General features: G+C 47.7%; 1 protein-coding gene across 5 annotated transcripts in view; it reads right to left on the bottom strand.

Annotated features, from left to right (window-relative positions):
* Positions 1-19,402, bottom strand: part of Palm2akap2 (PALM2 and AKAP2 fusion) — a 454,171-nt gene that overhangs the window by 324,700 nt on the left and 110,069 nt on the right. The gene's annotated exons all lie outside the window — the stretch shown is intronic.

The raw sequence follows: 19,402 nt of genomic DNA on the forward strand, positions 1-19,402 counted from the left end.
CTTGGCTGGAGGGGGGCGGAGTCATGCGAGCTTCAAGGGGCAGATGTTCAGACTGAGGGACCGGGCAGCCTTTGAGATGTGACTGTGCTCTGGATAGTGGGCGAGCCGTAGGGGAACCATGACGGCAGGACAGAGGAAGCGAGGGGAGGAGTTTGGGACAGAGAGCCCGGAAGAGCTGAGCCAAACCCTCTGAGTTGACACCGGTTAGGGGGTCAAGCGGTGCCTGGCTCCCAGAGATGAGGAAGGACACGCAGGAATGAGCAGGGGGATCTGACAGAGGGTCCTGAAGAGGTCCCTGGAGCTGTGGTCCCAGTGGGCAGAGCAATGGCAGCTCGCGGAGATGCTGTCATCCGCAGCAAAACAGACACACCTAGGAAGCCTGTAGTAAGGGCCAAACGTGCACTGACAGAACCAGCGCGCAGATATCCCGGGAAACCTCACCCTTGCTTCCAGGAGAAAAGGCACGGCCGGGTCTAAGAATCCAAAGTCCCTCGGGAAGCTACAGGAGACGTGAGAGGAACGTCAGAGACCCCCGGCAGGTCCAACTGCAGCTTGGATGCCTGGCCAACAGCAGTATAAGCCCCCGGGAAATGAGTCGTGCCTCTTGGTGTTTATTCCCTCATTTGGAAACTGAAGTCGGTGGTGTTTAGCCTGTGTTTGTATTTTCAGGGTAAAACAGACACAGCCTTTACTGGTGTGGCCAATGAAATGGAGGAACTTTCTTAATTGAGGCCCCTCTTCCCAGATGACCCAAGCTTGTCGTAAGGTGACCAAACCCTAGCTGTATCACACATGGATCATGAACATGTGTTACAGACCTGTGCCTGGCATGTCCCAGCACCCTCATAAGACCTTGTCAAGTTTGTTAGTAGCATGCATACAGAAAGAGTCCTGTGGGACTGGAGAGATTGCTGTGCAGGGCCAAAGTTTTCCTTTGACCTCCACATATAAGCTGCGTGAACACCACACATGCATGCGCGCGCGCGCGTACACACACACACACAAACACATACACACACACCATTACCACCACCATCACAGCCCTAGAGAGATACACTATAAATAAATAAATAAACTGTTAAAAAGGAGAGGCTCAGAGCACTGATGCCGGAAAACTCTCGGTTCAATGCCGGCATCCTATCTGTAGGACAGGTAACTCGCCTCTCTCCTCCCAACGCCATGCTTGGTAAACTGACAATATAGCAATTTCTTCCCTATGGGGTCCAGGAGAAGATCTATATTGTTTTTTTATTTTTCTAATGATGAGGAGAAAGGTAAGATTATGTGTTTATTCTTAAAAGGAGAGAGAGAGAAAGACAGACAGAAAGAAGAAAGAAAGGAAGGAAGGAAGGAAGGAAGGAAGGAAGGAAGGAAGAAAGAAAACTTATTCTGTTTACTCTAGCTCTCAGGACTGAAACATGTAAAGGGGGAACCCAAGGCATAAGATCTCATACAGAGAGTCGTCTCTGCAATCCACTACTCAAATGAGCAGCAATGAAAATCCTGCTAGCTTTGCCTTCAGTGTTTCCATGATGTTGCTCATTCTACATCCTGTACCCCTATACCCCACACACACCATAACCCCCACACCATATCCTCCACACCCCACACACCATAACCCCATACCCCCCCACACACACACCACACCACACACACACACACACACACACACATACACACACACACCACACCACACCACACCACACCACACACACATACACACACACACACCACACCACACCACACACACATACACACACACACCACACCACACACACCACACCACACACACACACACACCACACCACACACACACACACCACACCACACACACACACACACACACACACACACCAGACACAGGAGAACACCTCTGCTCCCAGCTCAAGCCTGGGGAAGTCTGCAGGGAAGAAGCTTGCAGTGAGTGAGCAAGACGCAGTGCTGGCTCGGAGTGCGTTGACCGCTCTCTCCTCTCCTGCCTGGTTTGGCTGTGAGCCTCTGAGTCCTTACACCTGCACCAAACCAAGGGCCAGGAACTCTGGCATCTAACGGTGTTTGGAAGACATTCAAATCACTCATGCCAAATACAAGACAACACTGCTATTCTCACTTGGGAGGGTCACTGGCTCAGCAGCTTGATGCACAAGTGGCCCTTTTATGGGCAAAACTGGTGACCCAGATCCCCACAGTCTGCAGAGCTAAGCGCTAAGTGTGTGCTTTCTGAACAGACTTCAGGGGGTGGCCGTGGACGTACGATTGACAGATCTGATTGGAGAAAGCCAGAGACTCTGCCTGCATCTTCCTGGGGTCTAGCTACCTAAATACAGCTGAGGCTGCTTTCTGTGCAGTTACATCAGGCATGTTGCAGGTCCTGGTATGATCAAGAGCCACATGGTCCACGTCCACAGCTGTGTTGACACCAACTCCTGGCCTTGCAGGCTGTGCCTCTTAGGCTTGGGGGTTTCTCTCCCACCGGAGTTCTAATGCTCCGGTACTCACAGTGGGACCGTGCACGGCAACATCATGTCAACGCTCATTAAAAAAAATAATCAATGCAGACTCTGGGCCATCCAAGACCCACGGACATGGACCCGGCTTTGGGAAAGTCTGCACATGATTCGTGAGAGGAAAAGTATTTTCAGGACCCCATGGTTCTCAGACCAAGGGAGATTTATTTGCCCCAGAGGGACAGAGGGGGCAGGGATAAGGGACAAAGATGGGAGACAGAGGGAGAGGGAAGAAAGGGGGAGGATATTTGTCCTTGGGGGACAAAGGACGGCTTCTGGATAAAGAGGAGGCAGAGGAGGCTCACAGGAAAGCAGCAGTTAATGGAGGTACAAGGAGAAACCCCATGCTAGTTTTAATTGGGCATGTTAATTAGGTGAGCCAAAGGGGGATTTTGGTCGCTGGACTTTAATACTTCCATAGCTGGACCTTGGTAGACGGCCTCAGGAGGAGGAAGTGGCCAAATAAGGGAACAGACCTTGGGAACCAGCTCCAGGAATCTAATCTAACAGTTTTTTGTTTTTTAGCAAGGCAGAGGGAATTGGGGAGAAGGCAAGGCCTGCCAGACCCTCCCTCCAGTGGGCTAGCGTCCATTCAGTTCTTGTCACATCTGCTGTGTGGTGCTGTTATCCCAACACACTGCCCCCATCCCCATGAGATGCCTACTGCGTGTGTGAGTCCATCACAATGGGTCTGTGCGCTGTCGACGTCTCCACAGAGACAGAGGGAATGAGGAGGGCCAATGAGACTTCAGGTACCCTCCTAGCCACATGTAAGGGAGAGGGGAGGGCCAGCGTGTGGTCAGACGCTCCCCCCAGCCACATGCATGCAATTTTGAACTAAAATTGCACTTTACCTGGGGCCTAGGGGCAGTGTTAGAATCTACAGGCTGAGGAAGACCGGGGAAAGAGGCTTCATCTGTGTGGCCATAGAGAAGCCATCATCCATGATGGATAAAGGATTTCTAATGTGGCTGTTTGGAGGTCACCCATGCTCCTGCCAGTAGCCCCTCACCCATGCTCTGGAAGTAAAAGCCCGATAAACTCGTTAGATCCCCATGGTGAACTGGGGTGGGGGGGTCATTCTTTGGTTTGTTGTCAGGACCTTGGGGCGAGGGGTGGGTGGTGTCCTCTGCTCTTCCAGGGAAGGATGTGGAGCATCAACATTCCGGGGTGAGAAGTCCCACTGCCAATGCACGCCAGTCCTCGACTCCGGATGCTTTGGAATTATTGCCCGGCTCAACACCCTCTCCAGACTATACAAGTATCTGTTCTTTTTTTAATATTAAAATTTTTATTTTTAAATTTAAATTCAAATTAGAAACAAGGTTTCTTCACATGTCAATCTCACGTCCCTCTCCCTCTCCCACCCCCTCCCCCAAGTATCTGTTCTTAAACGTCCCAGGTGACTTTTTTTTTAAATCATTCGGTCCAGATTGAGAACAACTAATGTCTTTCATGATGGAGTGTTGGTGATCACAGGTGACATACTGAGCAAAGAGCTTATCGGTCCAAACTCCTCTGTCACTATAGCAATGCACTGGAGTCCGACGGAGAGGAGTGATCATCACCCTCCTTCAGAGATGGAGAAGTAATACACTGTCTATGGTTACAAAGTCCCATGGCTGGGTCAGAATTTGCATTTCTGTGTATGCGTGTGTACCCGTTTGTGTGCATATGGGGGCCAAAGAAAGATTGACAGCGGGAACCATCTTCTACCTTCTGTTTTGAGACAAGGTCTCTGGCTGAGCTCAGTACTCACTCATTCAACAAGACTGTCTGGCAAGCAAGCCCCAGGACACCCCTCCCCACCCACACACACATCTTTGCCTCTTCAACAGCGGGCTTGCAGGAACACAACTGCCCCGATTGTTTATTACGTGGGTTCTCGGGACCCAAATCCAGGACCTCAATTTTGTGTGGCAAGCATTCTCTCCACTCCAGAATTTACATTTTAAAACACTATCCCCTGATTACTGATCCGGCCCAAGACTGGATTTATCAGCGTCTCTCAAGTGAAGCTTAGGCATCCACAGGTTCTACTTAGCTGAGTGAGCCCCTCTCGTCCTGAAGTGTAAGACATGAGGATCACAGGTTATTACTCCTCAGGGGGGCTTCTTTAACTTAGATCGGTGGAAAACGGGAACCAGAAATCTTTGGGGAGCTAGCATGAGCTTTTCGGCGTTGACTTTGGATATCCCACTGTTCGGAAGCCCAGCTGCTCATACGTTACACAACACAGCTACGGACCTTGAAGCAGCCGCATCTCCCCTCACCTATTTATCCACTGTCCAGAGCATCTAACACACATGGTTCAGTTTAATTCAGCATTCACTCTGTGGCTCTACGCGGCCCCTGACCCAGTTTTCTTTTTCCTAAATATTCATCCTTCCATCCACCCAGCCTACCCTCTCCACTCCATTCACCCAACCAGTTCTCTACCCATCCATCCATCCATCTGTCCGTCCATCCCATCCTAATCCATCCATCCATCATCCATCCCATCCTAATCCATCCATCCATCCATCTTATCCTAATCCATCCATCCATCCATCTCCAAACACGCACAGGACGTGGGTTCCATCTCCAGCACAGCAAGGAAAACAAGGCATGCATGAAATCCTCTGCTCCTCTGTCTTAGAATCCTCTAAGACAGAATGCTTTCCCGACCAAGAGCAAGTGAGCTCCACTGGCCTGGTTTGGGGCGATGAAATTCAGAGTCTGCCATATTGCCGCCACACGGACATGTATAACGACTTTTTGCCAGCTGCTGGAATGCACTCTGCAGCTCTGTGTGACAAATATGCTATTGAGCACCAAGTGACCGATGAATTTAAAGGAGGTACTAACATACGTAGTATTGGAGTGGGCTTTCCTTATACCTCAAGACGAAATGTCACCAGAAAGTTCCAGGCAGCTACACAGACATTAGAAAAACGTTCATTTTTAGTCTATGGGCATGCGCGTTTGCTTACGCTTGTTAGTGGTGTTTTTGCAGAGGCCAGAAGAGGGTGCTGATTCTCCTTGGATGGAAGCTACAGATGGTAGGAAGCCGCCATGTGGGTGCTGGGAACTGAACCCGAGCCTTCGGCAAGGGCGGCCAGCACTGTTTAACCGCTGTGTGGTCTCTCTAGTCCCAATACCTACGCCTTAAATCTCTCTTATGGGAACCTAGACCTCCGTTCTAGACTCCCTTAGACAGCTGTCACAGGGGGAGCAGAGAGCAAGGGCAGGGAGGGCAGGGCACCACAGACGCGGAAGCCAGACAGAAATCACCTTCCTCTGTGGCCCAAGACTCGTGGCCAAAAGAAAACCCGTCAAGAGACATGACCATGTGAGCATTAATGAGAAATACAAAATCTAGAGTCAGGCATCCTCTTTCAGAAGTGTCTGAGTTCATATGACAGAAGGCCATTTTTTTTTAATTTAAGTTAGAAACAAGCTTGTTTCACATGTCAATCCCAGCTCCCTCTCCCTCCTCTCCTCCCCCGCCCTCCCCACCAGGTCCCCCAGTCCCCCACCCAATCTCCACTCCAATCCCCAGGGAGGGTGAGGCCCTCCATGGTGGATCTCCAGTGACTGTCATTTCATCCAGGACAGAGGCTAGGCCCTACTCCAAGAGTCCAGGCTGAGAGAGCATTCCTCATTGTGGCATGGGCACTCAAAGTCTATTTGTACCCCAGGGATAAATGCTACCCAAGGCCCCATAGATTGCCTAGGCCTCCTCACTGACACCCACATTCAAGGGATCTGGGTCAGTCCCATGCTTTCCACACAGCCATCAATCTGGGGTCCAAGAGCTCCCCTTGTTCAGGTCAACTGTTTCTATGAGTAAAACCAGCCCAGTCTTAACTCCTTTGCCCATCAGTTCTCCCTTTCTGACACTGGATTCCAGGAGTTCAGTTCAGTGTTTGTCTGTGGGTTTCTGCCTCTGCTTTCATCAGTCGCTGGATGAAGGTTCTGTTTCCCAGACTCTCTGGCAGTGGGATTGTATGCTGGCACTCCCCTGATTCATGTCTAAAATCCATAAATGAGTGAGTACATAACATGTTTCTCTTTTTGTGACTGGGTTACCTCACTCAGGATGGTTTCTTCTAGTGCCATCCATTTGCCTGCAAATTTCAAGATTCCATTTTTTTCCTGCTGAGTAGTACTCCATTGTGTAAATGTACCATATTTTCTCTATCCAGTTGAGGGGCATCTAGGTTGTTTCCAGGTTCTGCTATTACAAATAATGCTGCTATGAACATAGTGGAACAGACATCCTTGTTGTATGAATGTGCATCTTTTGGGTATATGCCTAAGAGTGGAATTGCTGGGTCTTGTGGTAGACTGATTCCCATTTTCCTGAGGAATCTCCGTACTGATTTCCAAAGTGGCTGTACAAGTCGGCACTCCCACCAGCAATGGAGGAGTGTTCCCCTTTCTCCACATCCTCTCCAGCATAAATTATCGGAGTTTTTTATTTTAGCCATTCTGACAGGAGTGAGATGGTATCTCAGAGTTGTTTTGATTTTCATTTCCCAGATGGCTAGGGATGTTGAGCACTTTCTTAAGTGTCTCTCAGCCATTTTAGACTCCTCTACTGAGAATTCTCTATTTAGTTCTGTACTCCACTTTTTGATTGGATCCTTTGGTGTTTTGGAGACTAGCTTCTTGAGTTCTTTGTAAATTTTGGAGATCAGACTTCTGTCAGATGTGGGGTTAGTGAATACCTCTTCCCATTCTGTGGGCTCCCTTTTTGTCTTATTGACTGTGTCCTTTGCCTTGCAGAAGCTTCTCAGTTTCAGGAGGTTCCATTTATTAATTGCCGATCTTAGTGCCTGTGCTACTGGAATTTGTTCAGGAAGCAGTCTCCTGTACCATTTCGTTCAAGGGTACCTCCCACTTTCTCTTCTAAGAGGGTCAGTGTGGCTGGATTTATGTGTAGGTCTTTGATCCATTTGGACTTAAGGTTTGTGCATGGCAATAGACATGGATCTATCTGTAGTCTTCTATATGTCAGCCTCCAGTTATGGCAGCACCATTTGTTGAAGATGCTTTCTTTTTTCCATTGTATAATTTTAGCTTCTTTGTTAAAGATCAGGTGTTCATACATGTATGGGTTAATGTTGGGGTGTTCAATTTGATTCCATTGGTCTATCTGTCTATTTTTGTGCCAATACCAAGCTGTTTTCAGGACTATAGCTCTGTAATGGAACTTGAAGACAGGGATGGTGATGCCTCCAGATGTTGCCTTGTTGAACAGGGTTGTTTTGGCTATCCTGGGTCCTTTGTTTTTCCATATAAAGTTGAGTATTGTTCAGAAGGCCACTTTTACATTTTTTATCTTTGTCCTTAGACATCACGTCAGAATATCCTGCAAAGTGACACATTGCTCTCGTCTCCAACATCACAATCTGCTCTTATATTTCAAACATTACAGCTGCTATTTGAGGAGAAATTTGCCATCTAACCCTATTGATTCATCTGCGGTTTGAATTACCATAATATGAGTTGTCATTTATCTCAGTAATCTTTGCACGTAATCTAATTATATTCAGATAGAACCAAGACATAAAATATTTATTACAGTTATTCCTAGGCATTCCCACTTAGTTATCTGACTTAATGTGGATTCTTACTCTTGCGGTCTAGAGAAAGAACATAGTAAGAAATGATTAGCCAAATCTGGCGTCTGGCATGGTCTTTAATGAGTATAACCCATATTCTTCATTGGAACGAGAGTTCAGTAGGGGGAAGGTGGAATATACTCACACTTTTCCACGGCATGTGTTGAGACAATTTGTCCCACCCCAAAAAACAAATTATCGCAGAGAATTCAAAAATGATTTGAATTTGTGTCTTCGGTAAAAATGAGAAAAGGACAGTAATCAAAAATGACCCAGTGCTCTGGCAGGATGAGGCTGGGAAACACATGCACACGCCTTGGAAGGATAGAAAGTTGGGCAGATGCATCTTTGGTTGGCTCAGTCAACAGCAGTTAATGAGAGCTTAATATACAGGGCTTACCACTGGCTGCGGGCTCAAAGTGACGGGTGAAAGGGGCCTCCTTTCTTATAGCTTTACAGCTGTATACGCCATGCATCGCTTTCGCCAGACTCAAGGGAAGAAGCAGCCTGGACCAGTCCACAGAACAAAGTCCTTGGAATCATGGACAACGTGAACCCAGCATCCTCCTCTACAGAGCGGGGATAAGAGCAAGTCCTAAGGTTGTCATGGGGATTCTAGAAAATTCCCTGTGCAAAGTAATTCCCCAGAGTAGAGAATATCCTAATATCCGCTAAGCTTGGCTTCTGCCCGGCTTCCGCATCTGTGGTGCCCCGCCCTCCCCGCCCGCCCTGGCTCTTCGCTCCTCCCTGTGACGGCTGTCTGAACCACTGGCATGACTCTATGAGCTGGGCTACTCAGCCTAAATTCCACGGAGCCAGTGGGGGAATTGTCTCCCCGGGGTTTAATTGGAAAGCACTGTGGCTGAGACTAAAAATAGACACACAAAGCTCCGAAATTCATGACTTATAAGATGTTCTGGAAAGTGTCTTATATATGGCAGAGCTATTCGGGGAGAGACCAGATTGTCGACTGAGCGGGGGGCGGAAGGTGGAGGTAGGGGCTTGACGACACAAAGGACCATTGTGTAAAGGTAGGGTCATCCTGGATCGTGGTTTGGGAGCTGACTGTGTGCCTCTGGGTACTACTCCCAACTCAGTGTGACCCAGAAGCTTCATGAAGGCAAATTTTTGTTATATGTAAATCAGTGGTTCTAACTTAAAAAAAAAGCAAGTTATGTTTTGGGGACTTTTAAAACTTCTTTTAGGAAAAACAAATCTGTAATTGAAGCAGGAAATGAACCACACTTTTGAGAACAGTCTTGTACATAACTAACTACGGAAGAAGACTGGTGTCCATAGTCCCCTTAAAGGGCCAGAGTTCTCTGCTAATCCGAGGCAAGGGGAGCATCCACCCAGGGAACTCAGGAAGCATTTCTGAGAGGAGGGTGCATTCTCGTAGGCCTGGCAGATTTCAGCCCACCATCGTTTATTTTCTTCTCTACTAACTACAAACAACGTATTAAACCCAACACATCTTTACCTGTGATTTACAAAATCTGCTACAGTCTTGACCATTTTTCTGTTTGTTTGTTTGTTTGTTTTTGTGCCTTTGAGATAGAATCTCAGGAAGTTCACGCTGGCCTCAAACTCTCTCTGTGTTGCAGAGGCTGTCCCTGAACTCTGCAGCCAAGGCTGGCTTTGAACCCTTTCCCTTAGTGACAGGGTACAGATGTGTGCCACCGTGTCTGGCTCATTTTTCTATTTCTAAAAGTAATACAGTGACATATTAGTCAGAAATAGAATGATTCATGTTTTACCTTAACTTGCCCTGTAGACAGATGTTCAGTGCTAAAGCTGTGGTTTTCGGTTTGTGCCTGTCAGGGAACTGGCCGGTTTTGCAGACTGTCCTCTCATTCTATGAAATGGGAGAAGTAGGCAGTGTCCCTAGAGGACATTCACGTGTACGGAAGCCAGGGGATACAAAAATCCGGGTTCCAAAACTTGTTGGTAACTCCACAAATTAGGAAGGAAGGAAAGGAAAAAAGAAGATCAAGTCAGGCCTGGTGATGCGGGTGTGTGACCCTAGCTACTCCGGAGGCCAAGGAAAAAGAATTGAGAGTTCGAGGCCACCACGGATAAAGAGGGGATTGGTTCAGCAACAGAGTCCTTGCTTAGCATGTAAGGGATCCTAGGTTCTGTCTCCAGTCCCACAGGAACAAAAAAATCGTCGCTCCTAGATCTATAAAAAAAGATATTAACTTTTACTATAATGGGTGAGTTATTTTCCTTCCTAAGGGTCAGTAGAAGATCAACAGTCTAGGAGAGGGAAAAAAGAAAAAGAAACAAGGAGAAAGAACAACTAGAAGGCAGAACAGAAGGGACACACCGAACCATGAGACGATGAGAAGATGGTTGCCCTGCCTGTGCTTGGAGAAGGGGGCAGAGGCAAACAACACCACCTTGCAAGAATTGGGCCAGCAAAGCTGGCTAGTACGACGTTAATGAGGGCATAGGAACCCCAGCGACTTCTGGTATACCTCGATGGGCACACCTCTTCGGATGTGTCTGGGAAAGTGTTTCCAGAGAGTTTTTAACTGAGGAAGGACTGCCCAGCCGGGAAGTGAGCAGCACTATCCCACAGGCTGGGTGGGGTCTCAGACGCAACAAAAACAGAAAAGGGAGAAAGGGCTGAACCCTGGCTAACCCTTTCTCTTTGCCTGGCTGGTACATCTCTTCTCTACAACAGGGGACTGTACCTCTTTGAGCTATGAGCCAAAACAACCGCCTTCTCCCTTAAGTTGTTTTTTTTATTATTGGATATTTAGTCACAGCAACAAGAAAAGTAGTAAGGCAGGCAACAAGGGAGAATAAGTGTATATATTTGCTTGATACACTTGCAGAAAGGGTGCCAGCGACGGGGACCAGCGTGGATTTATGGAACTAGCAGAGAAGCAAAGAGGTGGGGATGGGAGAGACACTTGAATATGACTCTTGTGCCTTTAAATTTTGAGTCGTGTGAGTACGTTACATATCCCAACACAAATATTAAACGAAGAAAAGCCCAAACAACTAAATCATGAGAAAAGAGAGAAGCCTGGGATCCATCCCTTGTTTTATTGCTAAGTTTTGTGGCCATATACCCTTACTGTTTTATGAACCTTGGCGTGAGTTTTTATAAAATTATAGGGTTGGTTACTAAGCTGCACAGGCTCTAGAAGACCCTGGGCTGGCCCCTTCCGTTCTTGTTCCTTTGACGGTTGAGTGGGATGGGAAGAAAGGATTCCCTCTTTGGGGTGGCTACACACAGCTCACAGATTTATAGACTGTAAAACTCGGGGCCCGTTTCTGTACGTCGCTCTTCGACAAGCAGTCCTTTGAGATGTGGGGTGCACAGCCTGGAGTTCCGGATGGGACCACACCACCTCTCTCTTCGCTTTTACATCCTATGGAGAACTCCGTGTTTATAGGAGACCGCAATGGTGGGAACCAAAGCCTGCTTCATGTGTGGCAGGGACGCCAGACACCAAAGAGTTTTTATTCCAGTCTAGGTTGTTAGAAATTTTTTTTTTGGTTTTTATGAGACAGGGTTTCTCTGTATTGTTTTGGAGGCTGTCGGTCCAGCCCGGCCTCGAACTCACAAAGATCTGCCTGTCTCTGCCTCCTGAGTGCTGGGATTAAAGGTGTGTGCCACCACAGCCCGGCGGTTGTTAGAAATTTAACCATCAATTGATTATGAGAAAAGATGTCAAATATGGGATTCTTAGATTACAGGCTTTGCCCCTAAATGTTCAGACCATATGAAGGTAGTCAAAACTGCTAAAATCTAATGACATCTTAAGTAATATGAAATTATTAACAAACAAACAAACAAACATGTTTTTGAGCCATATGATAAAAGTTGGAATTCCAATCAGTGGCAAATGCTTAACTTTTGGTTGGATAAAATTAGTTACAGTTAAGCCAGGGAGTGGGGGGGGTGCATACTTTTAATCCCAGCACTTGGGAAGCAGAGGCAGGCTGAGCTCTGTGAGTTCAAGGCCAGCCTGGTCTACAGAGTGAGTTCCAGTACAGTCAAAACTACACAGAGAAACCCTGTCTCAAAAACAAACAAACAAAAAATTAATTACAGTTAGAATCCATATTTCACAAAAAAAGTCTCCTGGAAATTCCATATCTGAGCAAAACAGAAATATATAATGTGAGGATAGAAAGAGATTCTACAGGTATCCAGAGAACAGGAAGCACCCTAAAAAGCAAACAGGTCAAACTGACCCACTGCTTTTGTAGGATACGTTTTTTGTCAGCAGGAAAGGGGAAACTGAGGACAAGCTGAGGAAGAATATACCCCCCTCTACTAACAGAGCAGAGTTGACTGCTTTAGGAGGCAGCCACATAGCAGCTCAGTTGCCATGGTTGCCATGGGTTACTACCCCACCCCAGGTCTCCCCTGGGCCTCAGTTGTAAGCAGAATCTCCATGGCTCCATTCAGGTGGGCCTATCCTAATTCCCTAATTTCTCTCCTTGAAGAAGTGACAGGTTCTGCCACAATTAACATACACTCAGAGTCAAAGAGTCAGGGGCACAAATTTTGTCTCCAGTGTTTTGTCTTAGAAGTCACAACAGTCAAGATGTGGAGCATGAGACCTGGTTTCTGCAGTGACGTGGAGGAAGGAGGGGCTTCAGCCTTAGCCAGAAAACACAAGCAGGTTTAGAACTTGCCTTCCTGTGCTAATTGCATTTCCTATCACTGCAACAAACACCCAAAAGAATGCTTGCAAAAGGGAGGGCCTGTCCGGGATCCTGGTTTCTTTGGGCTGTAGTCTATCCTAGCAGGGAAGCCCGTGGGGGCATGCATGGCAGCGGGAACACGGTAGAGGCGCCTCATCTCTTGACCGGCCAGGGAAGCGGAAAGAGTTGTGCTGGAACCATGTGTACATACAATCTTCAAAGACCCCACTCACCGTGACTTACCTCCAAGCCTCAGCCCTGCCTCCTAAAGGCACTTAATTTTGGAGGATCAATATGGAGACGGAGCCACTCAGGTGAGATGATTAAGTCACGTGTGCACATGTCTTTACAAACGTGTGTAACACTTTCCATGTTGCATACTTGGCTTTGTATGGTGGGGAATTTGCCCCATGCGTTCTAGACTCAATCCACAGTTAGCTCATCAAGTCATACGGACATGGAGTTTGTTGTTTACTTAGTGATGGGAAGGACTCAACGGATATCAAAATACTTCAAGATCCAGCTCCGTCATCTTCGGAGTTTACTTTCCCCACTGTTTGGGTTCAGGACCCTCTCCCAATTAGACCCCACAACTCTCCTGCCTCTGATGCGGCACGGCCCTCAGTCCATCTGCCACACTGCAGTCAGGGTGACCCTTCTGAAACAGAGCGACTCTGGACACCATTTTGCTTTTAAACATTTTAGAGGACTCCTCTTGACCTCAGGGGGGAGAAAATAAATCCCCTACGTCCTTAGCACTGTGATCAAGCTGCCTGATGACCTGATCGAAGCTTCCAGGGTCAAGCTCAGCGTTGCACTTCTGTTACTACGCTGGGTGCTCTTCTATCTGCCCCGCCCCCTTTGACAGTTCATTCCTCTGGTTGGGGTGTTTTTGTCATCTCCTTTCCCCTCATCCCCGTATCAGGTCATCATTTAGTCTCTTCCTACCTACTCTAGCTACCTTTCTGTTGCTGTGATAAAGCCAAAAGAAAATTAGAGAGGAAAGGTTTTCTTTGGGGGCTTGTACTTCCAGGTCATAGGGCATCACTTGGGGGAAGCAGGGGCAGGAAAATAAAGTAGAAACCATGGAGAAATTCTCTTCACCAGCTGGCTCAGGCTCTTCCTCAACTAGTTCCTTATGCAACCCTTTAGAGTGGGAGAGTAAACCTGCCCAGGGAATTGTACACCTACAGCGGACTAGGCACTCTGACATCGATTAATAATCAAGGCAACCCCTCACAGACATGCCTGCAAAACAACCTGATACCAAAGACCGCTACTGAAACCCTTTACAGGTGACTCCAGGCAGTGTCGAGTGGACAGTCAACACTAACTAGGACACTACTGGAAGTCCACGTTGACATTGGATAGAGGGACCTGAGAAAGTGGAAGCCCATGTCCCATCCCAGTCTCCTCGGATTAAAATCATCAACAAGGAAGCAAGGCTGACTCCTGTGTGATTCTTAAGCATGCGGAAGTCTGGGAAGTTGCGGTCCAGGTATTGCCTACACATGCTTATTTTAGGGACCACCTCCATTCCAAGGCCTCTCTTTGTACGAGCACTCTCTCTCTCTCTCTCTCTCTTCCATGCCAGATGCCTTTCTATGACTTCCTGTCATGGTATACATGATTTCTCCCCATTATTTGACACAGTACACTATCAGGCATTCTTCTAGTCCTAGTATGTAGTCTGGTTAGTATATATTAGGTACTCTATCATGAGTAAATACAAAGGACCAAGGTTCCTTAGGAAAGATTCCTGCTGCTGTCTCACTTCTCTTAGATGTTTGCCTGCGTGTTTAACTGTCAACAGCACAGATCAAGGACGCCAGTTCTCAGTATGTACTTCCCCAGACCCGTGGCTGTAGACCTCCGAACAAATAAGTCTTTACCCAGCTGTGGATTCGGCTCAGTCTACAGATAAAAGCTTTGGGTCCCAACGTTTTTTTTTTTTTGAAGTGTCCCAAGCTCCTTAGAAGTGTCCCAAGCTCCTTAAAAGTGTCCCACACTCCTTACAAGTCCTAGGTTCATCTTGCTGGGTTTCCTTCGGGAACCCAGCTTCTCTGTTTGTGAGCATTAGCTCAGTATTGCTCTGACCACTGCAAAAAAAAAAAAAAACTCAACCACATGGGGGAGGAGGAGAAAAAAATGCTTGGAGATGCTCAGGCACACGGCCACTCCACTCAGAAACCTTGGACCAATGTGTGTGGGTGTGACTTCCAGAAGCAAAACCAAAGGGCTACTAGCCAAATCACAGCATGGCCAGGGGTTCCCTCCAGAGACTGGCCAGCCCTGAGGGCAAAGGAAAACAAACAAAAGATGCATTCTTTGGGCTCTTGAGTAAAACAAAGACCCTACTGAGGATACTCAAGAAGTAGTAAAAGCTGTAAAAACCCAGAAATGGGGGCCCTGTCTGTAGAGCCGCATCTGGTTCCAATGTAAACATCCTTAAACTGTTTCCAGAATGAATACACATTTGAATAACTGAGTACTGAAGTGGCCCTCTTTCCCCGTGGATACGGAAGCGAAACACCCGAACCGGGAATATTCTTGCTCACACCTAATTCCACGAGTCCCCTATACCGTTTAGACCTTTTGTGGGTACACTAGGCACAGAAAAGCATTTGAAAGCAAATGAAACAGAACCGCCTGCAAAAATCCAGGGCCTCCTGGCTGGTACTTTTTTTTTTGAAGCAGGCACTTGAACTTGACACCTTGAAGGGATGGTACCGTTGGCTAAGCAGAGGTGAGGCTGGGCTGGAGACGTGAGCATCGCTAACCGCACCGGCTTCTGTCTTGGATTGCTTACTGTTTGAAACGCCCACTAGAAACTTGTTAGCTCAGAGACTGGAAATCAGTGGCCCTGACACAGTTTTTTCTCCTTTAGAGTGGGAGAGTAAACTATGTCTTTCAAACGAGGACCATAAGTTAGCCATGATGGGACACGTTTTTTCATGCTGGCACTTAGGAGATGAGGCAGGAGGATCATCATAAATTTGAGGCCACTTTGGACTGTACAGGAAGATGCTGCCTCCAGCAAACTAGTAAACACAGTAAGGTTTTAACACAGGATTGGCTGATGACATTTTAAAAATGCCCGCATGTCTGTTGCTCCCGTATCAACTGCCCTATTGCAGGGAGCCCAGGTGGCTCATCTAGAAATAGCTTTCCGGTGCTTGTATACAGCCTACAGCAGAGCCCTTGGGGGTGAGAAGGAAATGAGTTTTATCTCTCCTGGTTGGCCGTCTGAGTCTTGAATGACTTTTTTTTCCTAACATAGTGAAATTTCTTTACATTGCATTTGGAAAAATTATATAAATTAGGTATCTCATTTCCAGAGTGTAAACAGACAACTGTCGTCAGCATTGTGACAAGTTGACATGCACACACACCACAGTCCTGCTCCTGCTACAACAGCGCCAACACTGGTCATTTGATCAAGAAAATGCAAACCCGTGGGTTGAGGCAGTAGCTCAGTCGGCACAGTCCTAGCTCCAAGGACTCGAAATTCAGATTTCCAACGGCCATATGAAAAGCCAGGTGTAGTGGTGCACACCTGGAACCCCTGGATACTCCATCAGCCGTGACTGTACGAGCAGAGATCAGCAAACTCCGATCAAAGGGTAAAAGCTCTCTCTGACTGGACAAGAGGATCCCGGGACCCCATGGACAGCCACCCCAGCCAAATCAGCGAGCTCCAGGTCCAGTGAGAGACCCCGTCTCAAAAAACTTACGACAGTAATTAAAAATATGTCGAATGTCAGCCTCCGGCCTCCACACACACACACACACACACACACACACACCTATGCACACACACGAACACACACACACACCTATGCACACACACGAACACACATAAAAGAAAAAAGAAGGAAGGGGAGGAGGAGGAGGAAGGAAAGAGAGCAGGAGAGCAAAAGGCAATCCAGGCTCACCATCTTGTAGCCTTCCCCTCCCCACTGCTTCTTTTCCCTCTTTCTTTAGTGCTTTGGGACCTGAAGACCCTGCCCTAAATGAGAAGAAGAAGCTGGGCTGGTGGCGTTCACCCTGCAGAAGGGCGGCTCATCTCAGTCCAGATGGGAAGAGCACAGAGCTGGGCGCACGCCCTTGGCTGGTCAGATGCTATCTCCCTCCCTCCCTCTGGTCATCCAGTTAAAGTGAAAAAAACGATCCAAGTCTACTTCACCTAATGATTCGTCAAACAAGAGTGCTGGGAGAAATGAAACATGTAAACACCAAGCTGGCCGCCAGCGTCCCCGGCATGAAAGCGGCTTCCGGCTGGTAAATATTTTGGTAAAACTGGTCAAGGGAACAACTTGGCAGCTGGCGCTCTCTGAAATGAGGGAGCCGCGGCTTTTCCGCCAGGAGAGCATCGCTCTTTGATTGGAATTCGCTGCCCCCCCCCCACACACAAGCAGCATTTAGCAAAAACCACAGCTGATGATGTATCCCACTCGCAGATGCTGTTTTACGACATGCAAATGGCCAGCCCAAAGGGCAGTTAGATTTTTTTATGTTCATCTTTTTGAGTCTACACAGTTGGGCAAGATTTCTAGACCGGTTCTTTCGAGAACCCTGAGGCGAAGCTGACAGCCATTTCCGGGAACAGACTAAAATGCGCTTTGTATAACATTTCTGGAGTAAAACACCCTATTTTAGAAGCGTTGACAATAAAGGACCCCTTAGCAGGGATTTAGTCACTGGGGATCTGGCCGGTGGTGTGGCTTGCTGTCGAGGGCTCATAAGACCTGCTGCACAAGAAGGACACTAGGAGGGGTAAGGAACTATGAAAAGGTCTTGGTTTTCCCCTGTAGTTGCGCCAAGATACCGAGGCTCGGTAGGTCAAAGGGCTAGGGGAGAACCTACTGCTATTATTCTTTAAAAATAAACATGGCATTAAAGTCAAAGTCTTAGAGTTATGCCCATAGGTAAGCACATCTCTCGGGGACCAACAGAGAGATTTCTTTTTCCTCTTAGTAGACGGTGATTGACAGAGACCCACAATCAGTCACCACGCAAAGCACACACGAGACTACAGGGTGGGGTTGGATGGCATAGCAGGTGAGTCATAAGAGCTCACAGCAGCTGTGACAGCATGCACCCAACCTGGGCAAGACCAAGCTACACACAGCCACAGCAGGGTGGGGGTGAGGCGGTCAAGAAGTCCCTCCCCCGGCTGAGAAGCTATGGGCAATTTGATGGCTGTCAGAAGAGGGTAACTCAGTTGTCTTCAAGGGTTCAGACCGTGGGAGCCTACCCACGCCCCGGTAGATGGCCCTGTACCCGTGCACATGCGGGCACCACTAAGTGGACTCTGTGGGGAAAAATGGAAAACCAGAAAAAGAAGAGAACACGTGGAGTAGGGAGGGAAGAGCAGTGATGGAGACAGGTTGAATTGAAAGAGGGGGATAGGGGGTGGACTTGATCAAAACGTATTATATGTATAGATGAAACTCTCAAGAGTCTTAGCTCTTGCTAGTGGTGCTGGCATGCACACCTGCGCTCAAGCCTCTTCGCTAGTCAATAGCGGTTCCTATTTCCAGTGAGGCGTCCCTGGTCCCCAGTGAGCCCCCCCTGTCCTCTGATGAACTCCCATCCAATGGACTCGTCCCTGGTCCCCAGTGAGCCCCCCCTGTCCTCTGATGAACTCCCATCCAATGGACTCGTCCCTGGTCCCCAGTGAGCCCCCCCTGTCCTCTGATGAACTCCCATCCAATGGACTCGTCCCTGGTCCCCAGTGAGCCCCCCCTGTCCTCTGATGAACTCCCATCCAATGGACTCGTCCCTGGTCCCCAGTGAGCCCCCCCTGTCCTCTGATGAACTCCCATCCACCAGACTTTTCCCTGGTCCCCAGGATTTGCTTTGGTCTTGTTCCTTCCACCATCTCTGCCATGTTGTGACCCCTTCTCATTTGTCCCATTTACGAATCCTAATTAAAAAACCGGGGCACACACCTTTGGTCCCCCCCCCACTCGGGAGGCAGAGGCAGGCGAAGCTCTGTGAGTTCCACGCCAGTCAGAGCTACATAGAGAGACTCTGTCTCAAAAACAAACACACAAAACATCCTCCTAGACCCACACTGTTCGGAGTTGAGTTCTAAGAACTATAAACTAATGAGCTGCACCATGTAGGGCATGAGGATTGATCTCTCTGCGCCTTTGTTTCATCATCTGCAAAAATTAAAAACGCTATTATCGAATAAGGTTGATATGAGAAGTGAGGTTGCATTGCTAAAACACCAGAGTATCCAACCCAGAGGCCAAATGTGGTCGAAGGTAGCTGTGGATTCTGCCCAACACAAAATTGTAACTGTACTTAAATTTTGTGTGTGTGTGTGTGTGTGTTTTGTTGTAATTTTGCAAAGGATATCACAATATTAAAAGATTGGACACCCCTTCTCCAGGTAGATTTTTTGAGGGTTCAGCGGGTTCTCATGATTATTCATCAATAGTAATTAATATTTATATCTGTTAACTCTGACTTTAAGAATTGAGTTGAATTGAATTAATAAATGTGAATATACTGTTTTGTAGTTTATACATTGCTCCATTTCTTTGTCTACTTCCTACCCACTGTTCTGAGTTACTGACTTGCAGGGGCAGGGGACACATTCCTTTC

Source organism: Mesocricetus auratus, unplaced genomic scaffold (assembly GCF_017639785.1).
Source record: "Mesocricetus auratus isolate SY011 unplaced genomic scaffold, BCM_Maur_2.0 Super-Scaffold_6730, whole genome shotgun sequence".
Classification (NCBI taxonomy): domain Eukaryota; kingdom Metazoa; phylum Chordata; class Mammalia; order Rodentia; family Cricetidae; genus Mesocricetus; species Mesocricetus auratus.